The sequence below is a fragment of the Muntiacus reevesi genome, chromosome 1, assembly GCF_963930625.1.
Source record: "Muntiacus reevesi chromosome 1, mMunRee1.1, whole genome shotgun sequence".
Classification (NCBI taxonomy): Eukaryota; Metazoa; Chordata; class Mammalia; order Artiodactyla; family Cervidae; genus Muntiacus; species Muntiacus reevesi.
The window spans coordinates 56,031,122-56,038,624 of NC_089249.1; positions in this window are offsets into that span (position 1 = coordinate 56,031,122).

The following is a 7,503-nucleotide window of genomic DNA, read 5'->3' on the forward strand; positions in this document are numbered from 1 at the left end:
ACCTTCTGCATGGTGTTCAGATAACTGGCCTCCACAGCCCCCTCCCACCCTCCCCCAGTGCCGTGGGTGGAGAGCCGGGCATGTTTCTCGAGAAGCTCCCGTTCTTTCTTGCTCTGCTTTCTCGTGCGGGCCATGCCCGAGCCCGCTCTCCCCGAAAAGCAGAAGAGGGCTTCCTGGTTCTCGCTTCAGGATCCACCCATGTGTGAGCGGCCTGGAGAGCGTCCCTGGGCAGGGCCCCCGGGTCCCACCCAGCTCACGCGGAAGAACAGGCTCCTGGGACTTGGACACAGGCTAGAAACCCCTTGATCCGGGTCCCAGGAGATGGCCACCTATGCAGGCCCGGCCGAGGCGTGGGGGAGGGGTCCACCTCGCAGCTGCTCCTTCCTTTCATGGCTGGCTGGACTCGTCCTTCGGCTCTGCCCAGAAGACTAGTTACGGACATCCGTGGAACCCTCTGCTCGCTGTGGTCAGCTGGGCACCTGGAGATGGGTGTATTTATTTGCTCAGGGCGGGCAGCCTGTGGTAAGGAGGGGTCAGAGGTGACAGGCACACATTTGTCGTGTTCACCACTGGTTTTATTTAAAGTGGTGGCTCCGCGTCCTGGGCCTTGACCCCTAAAGACTTTTCATAACAGATGTTAAGAGCAGGGGAAGCCATCCACTGGCCGTGGACCACACCCAGGGGAGCACACGGCCCTCCAGGGACCTGCACCCCCGCCTCTCCAGGGACTTGACAAGGGTCCCTGAGGCCGAGGGACGTCGGTGCCCCTCACCTCCCCCCCCACCTTGACTTTGACTTCGTGGTTCTATGAAAACCATGTTAACACTTTCCACTCTTGTAACCACAACAGGGCAGTTGCATCCAGCATGTCCGTGTCCTGCCCTGGGCAGCTCGTCCGCCCGGGCACACTCTCTCTGGTCTGGCCACTCACCAAGAGGGCACTTCTTATTTTGTTATTGGGAGAAGAGCCACCAGCTTAAAAGCTCTTCATTTTCTTTGGCCAGAAAGTGTATGGTTTGTGTTTTCTCGGTTCCCACCCCCCCCTCCAAGGGATGGATATTTAGTCTCTGGGTGGCGTCCACTCTCTGACCCCAGGAGGTGGGGTGATGGCCTGCTGTCTCTTCTGTCACACCTCCTGCCTGTCTGGGTGCCCACCCCTTGCACTGCCCCCAACACCCCCCCGCCCCCCAGGCAGTGGGTGTCTGGTTCCTTCCCAAAGTGCTCACTTGGAACGAGCGTGGCTGCTGGCCTCTTCTAGAAGAGCCCCTTTGAGTCAGGAGTCCGGCAGGGACAGGAAGGAGAGGTCTGTGGAGTTTGACATGCTGGGGAAAAGGGTGCTCAGGTAAGCGTGTCTTCTTAGTCCTTGCAGGAGAGTGGTGCCTCCTCAGTTTCCTTCATGGAGTTGGGAGTCTCCTTGACTCCCTGCCGGGCCCTCTCCATCTTAGGGCTGACGGCCAAAGACTGAGGCTCCTGTCCTCATGTCTTTGACATCCTCTGCAAAGCACCAGAGATGAGAGATGCCAGTGTAAGTGGGTTTCCCTGGGCTTGCAGTGGGCTGGGACGGGCCATCCCTTCCTGAGCGCCCCCTTTCGCCTCAGTTGCAACCTCTGAACAGACAAATCATGAATGAGCTGGAATGTTGCAAGAATATGCATATAATAAGCATATATCTAGACATAGAATATATATATATATTTAGGGAGAGCTTTCACAGTGGCCAGCAGTCTTGTGGAGGACGGTAACACTTACCCTTGACCCAAGGCAAAGGGTTTGCCTGTCTGGAGCCTGAGGTTGGGGAAGGCACGTAGCAGTGACCCTTGACCCTGGGTAAGCGTCGCCCTGGTTGGGGGGACCTCCTGGCGCTGGCAGGCAGCGTCTGCAGTTCTCCAGGCGGAGGTGGGGTAGCAGGCGTGGGGGCCAGCTGACAAGGGCCGCTCTGTGCTGGGCAGCTCTCCATCCGCGACCCTGGGAGCAAAGGGCTCAAAGCCCCCTGGTTTTCATGGCACAGCCCCACCGCCCCAGAGCTCCTTTAACATCTGTTAATTAAGTGCAATAAATTTTTCTAGAAAATGGCAAAGATGACTTCCAGGTGGATATTGCTGTCTTACAGTGTTGGGGACGCCAGAGCACCACTTGGTTTTATTTTTCTAAGTGCATGTGATGTGACAGAGTGTGTGGGGCTCTGCGCCCTCCCCCGGGAGCTGGCATTCCAGCAGGCCCCTCTCTCCTTCACCCATGCCGGGGAAGGAGGCACGGCGCAAACCCCTTCTCCCCAGCCGGCGGGGGGCAGATGCGGAGCGTAGCCCACTGGCCTTATGTGCGTGTGTGCGTGCGAGTGTGCCACTGCTGGTGGGCCCGAGCGACGTGGCGGGAGGGGAGCCGGGAATGTATCCTTTTCAAACGAAATTAAATATTTTGAGACGAGAATCGCGGGGCTGTCTCTTCTGTCCTCCTTCCCACGTCAGGGCCAAGCCACCCTACCCAGTCTGTGCCCGTTCCTCACGTGTCAGGTGGAAGTAATCCCTGCCCCCTTAACCACAGTGCTCAGTGAGAAGGGACACATACCGGGCCCCAGTGTCGTCCTCAGCAGTTAGAACACATGAAAGTGCAGCACAGCTGGTTGGAACGCCGGGGAACTGCTCATGAGACGTGTCCCCAGACAGGGACCCTCAACGGCCACGTGTGAACAGTGCTCGCGGGGGGATTCTCGAGGTTTTCCTTCTTTCCTTTTGCCACATTTTCTGTCTGCACCATGAGACCGTCACAGTCAAAGGACAAGGTTAAACAGGGTGCAGCTGTCTGCTGGGCACCGGGACTGTCAGGCCGAGCCACTCGGCACTGGCCTCCCAGGCCCCCTGCTCAGGACAGGCCCAGGCTCCTGGGGTGGGGGCAGAACGGGGTGGCCCACCCTTGGCCGTGCCCGCTGCCAACTCCACCCCTTCCCGCATCTGCACCCACTCTGCATGCTGCGTCGGCTCCGTCCGGGTGTGCGTGCCTGGAGCTGGTGCTGCCTGTGTGCGGCCATGGCCGTTCTCCCCTGCTGCCCACGCTGCAGGCCGTTGGTGCGCCTGTGGTTTGAGGGACCAGTAACTGTTTTGTTTCTAAGAGGATAAAACCTGCATTTGGAGTTTGGAGATGGGCCGGCAAGGTGGACTTTTTTTAAATAGCCATTTTACAAGCAACGCTGAAGCTCAGAAAAGCAAAGTGATATGCCCCCGAACCAAAGCAGCAGGGCTAAAGTTCAAGCTTCAAGCCCAGAGTAGGTCTCAACTTTTCAGATTCAGCTTCCTAGACTGGCCTTGGCCAGTGTCACTTACTCCCATCCTTCCACCAGCTGCACCCTCGGGTCTTCCCATTTCTGATGACTTACAGAGCCTTTCAGCTCAGCCGTCCCCTCCTCCCTGCTCCCAGGACTGTGAGCCTGGGCTGGGAGCTTTGAGGCGCTATCTGATTTAAACTTCACAGCGGGCATGTTGTTCCCCACCCCCCACTCCCTGCACAGATGTGGAAACCAAAGTTTAGAGAGACATCATTCAGCAAATATTTATTAAATGTCTATTTTGTGTCAGCCCTACCTCCAGCCTTCACAATCTGCTTGGAAAGACAAACATTACACAGAAAGAAAGAAGAGAATGATGGATTGTGTTAAGTGGTGTGGCTGAAAAGACTGGGGAATCTGGGAGAAACCATTTATATGGGAGGGTCAGGGAGGATCTCTTTGTGGGTGGCATTTAAGCTAAGACCAGAGGATAAAGGGATGTGACCTGCCCCCAAGGCTGCCACACAAGTTGGGCACAGAGCCAAGTCCACGGCAGCCTCTGACCCCATCCATACACCTCAGTTCCACGGACAGATGTGACCCAACCAGCTGGCCGAAGCGGTGGACACAGGAAAGCAATTACAAGAAGGCCCAGGGTGCATGAAAGCCTGACACTCCAGCCTCCTGTCACTGAGCTTGGGAATAGGATGCCAAGAGGCCCAGGGAGGCAGATGTAACTCAAACAGATCCTTCGGCCCATGGGGTCACATCTTTAGGCAAAGGCCTTGTGCAGGCCTGCCCCACCCCTGAGCCCCCTTGTGGTCTCCAGGGCCTGCCTACATGGTTAGCTGACCCAGGTGGCGCTAGTGGTAAAGAATCCACCTGCCAGTGCAGGAGACAGACCTAAGATCTCTGGGTGGAGATTCCCTGGAGGAGAGCATGGCAACCCACTCCAGTATTCTTGCCTGGAGAATCCCATGGACAGGGAAGCCTGGGCCCATAGGGTTGCAAAGAGTCAGACACAACTTAGCAACTAAGTACACATGCAGCCCTGGGCACAGCTGATTGGTCAAGGAATGAACATGTGACCCAGCCGGGCCTATGAGGCCCTTCCCTGAGATTTGTGCCCTTGAGGTTTCTGGAGAAGATATGTTGTGATGGCTGTGTTTTCTACTCTGGGTACAGATGCTCTCACCCAGAGTGGAGATTCTTGCGGCCTCAAGAAGCACAGGGGCTGTGGACTTGGAATAGGTCACAGCTGGGAGATCTCTGGTGAGCATGTGGCAGGTAAGAACACAGGCTTGGGATAGTCCCAGGTTCAAGTCTGCCTCCATCACCAATTTGGGGTGTGACCTTGGGCAAGTCACTTCCCCTGTCTGGGTTTCTGGTTTTTTTATCAGAATGGGCCCCAGCCTCACAGACAGCTCGCACAGAGCTGGTGCTCCCCATGTGGCAGCTGCCATTGTGGCGATGCTGCAGAGGGTACTGAGTCCTCAGGACCTGACGGCCGTCAGCCATGGCACAGCGGGCAGCGTGGGGGTGAGGGGGCGTCCACCGGATGGTGTGGGATGCAGCCAGCGTTCCCAGGCCCCACCCTCTGAGCTATTTCCCTCTCTGTACAGCGAGGACGTGCCGCACAGATAACGTTCGAGTGCCTGACACAGGGCTCCCTCCTGCGCGCCTGCCTGGAGGACAAATCCCCCAAAGCTGGACACATGCCCCCTTGCTTGATTATACCCAGTGACCAGACAGCGCCACACAGCTCCCGGTGGCCGCGCCACGGGGGCCCAGTTAGCAGCTCCTGACATCAGCACCTAATCCAGGAAAGCTGCCAGCCAGAGATGGGGCTGAGCAGCAGAGGAAATGGAAGACAGGTTTGAAGGTGGGTGCCCACAGCCCCCCAGCCAGGCCTTCCTGCACTCTCCTCAGCTTCTCACTTCAGCAAAGCCTCCCAGCCAAGCCGGCCGACGCCTGGACCCAGAGGGGCAGGGGCTGTTGCACGGTGCACCAGGCTCAGCCTCCTTCAGCTCCCAGGCTGCAGGGGTCTCCAAGTTGGGGAGAGGGCAGCCACTCCCGCCTATATTCCAGGCTGACTCCAAGTCCCGGTGGGGCGGGGGCTTGAGAGTTGTGGGGAGCAGAAGGGGCTGGAAGTCAGCAGGGCCAACCTGACCCAGGTCTACTGAAGACTGGAGCATGCCCCCAAGTCCAGGTCTCTGAAGAACTCCTAGACGGAGCTCAGATAGCTCTAGGAGCCCACCCTAAAGCCTTCCAAGGCCTCTTGGGTGTGGCTAGAGCAAGTGGTGGTACCCAAAGCTGGGGTCATAGTTTTGAGCCAGGAGCTAGTGGCAAACCCACCAAACTTGCTGGGCTCCTCCTTGCTTGGGGCCTCAGTTTCCCCATCTAGCTCAGAACACCAGACTTGTGGATCTCAGTACTGATATCCAGACTGGGGAAAACCCGAGGCCTTTGCCTGAGGTGTTTGGGCAAGCCAAGCCTTACCTTTCTTCTCTTCTCTGCCTCACAAACTCCTCTCCATCCCTCCAGGCCCCAGTCAGCTGTCACCTCCACCAGGAAGGCTTCACCAGCACTTCTGAGAACCAGTTGCTCCTTCTGCATGGTCCCACACCACACCTTCTTTGGCAGGTCCCCCCAGCTAGGCCCAGTCCCTCCCTTACCCTGAGGTGAAGATACTATGAGTTAAAACTTGTGAAATGCTTAGGACAGTGCCTGGCACGGAGCAAACAGCCATGAAAAGTGAAGTGAAAGTCGCTCAGGTGTGTCCACTCTTTGTGACCTCATGGGCTATACAGTCCATGGAATTCTCCAGGCCGGAATACTGGAGTAGGTAACCTTTCCCTTCTCCAGGGGATCTTCCCAACCCAGGGAACGAGCCCAGGTCTCCCGCATTGCAGGCAGATTCTTTACCAGCTGAACCACCAGGGAAGCCAGCTGCCATAGGTGCCAGCTATTACTCTCATCACCACCTGTATCTTACAGGTGAGAAAGCCGAGGTTCAGAGAGCAGAAACGACTTGTTCTAATTCCACATCTTGTCAGTGGTATAGCCAAGATTTGGACCCAGACAGTCCAACTCCAGGGCCCTCTCTCTCAGCCTCCCTGCCTCCAGTAACCCAATCCCTCCCCGAGGGTACCCATCCTGTCCCCATGCACCTGGGAAATGCCCCTGAGATTCTCTCTCTCCTGGGTCATCAGTCCTTCTCCACAAGATCATTCTGTCAACCCAAAGCATACTATAAGACCTTCCATCCTAAAAATTGAATAACTGAGTCCCATGGCTCCCCAGCTACCACCATTCAGCTGCTCGCTGTATAGTGAACCTCCATGGGCCCCCCAGACGTCCACCGTCCACTGAAGCCACCTCCGCAGGGTCACCCTGAAGACTCCCTTGGTGTGGCCACATCAGCCTGGGTCAGTCTCAAGCTCATCTTTCTCGACTTTCCAGCAGCATTCGGTCCAGTTGCCCACTCCGGCCTTCTTGAAACCCTCTCCACACCAGCTCCAGGTTCACCTTCCTCCCTGGCTGCTCCTCCTGTCCCCTGAACTCTAAATATCAAAAGCCCCAGGGTCAGCAGGTGCCTTGCTCCCCAGGTCATTCGCTCAGCTCCAGGCCTGGAGCGCCATCCATACCCCAGTAACTTCCACCGGTGTCTTAGGCCTCACCCTCTCCCCTGAGCTCCAGACTCAGTACCTCTACCTGCCCCCTTGGCAGCTCTACCTTGACTTGCCCAGAGGCTCCTGGTCTCCCTACACCTGCTTCTCCTCAGTCTTCCCTTCAAAAGAAAGGACCCCACCATCCCTCAGGTGCTCATAACAGAGCCTTGGGGTCATCCTAGATCACCTGCTTTATCTTACAGCCCCATCCAATCTGTCCACCGTTCTTGTCAGTTCTAGAATCCAGCCACGTCTTCCTACCCCCAAACACACCCCATGGTGAATAAGCCATCATATGTCCTGCCTGGATTCCAGCAGCCTCCTCTGGCTTGCCTGTTTTCACCCTGAAGCCTGTCCTCCTCACAGCTGCCTACAACCATATCATATCCCGTGGTTCCCAGCATGCTCAGAAACAAACTCAAACTTGTCAGCATGGCCTAAAAGCCCGCTTGAGACCTGGCGACCTACCCCATGTACTTCCCCTCCCCTCCACCCCTTTTTGACACTTTTGCTCCTCCTGGGTCACAGCCAAACCCTTCCCATCTCAGAGCCTTTGCACTTGGCATTCTGTCT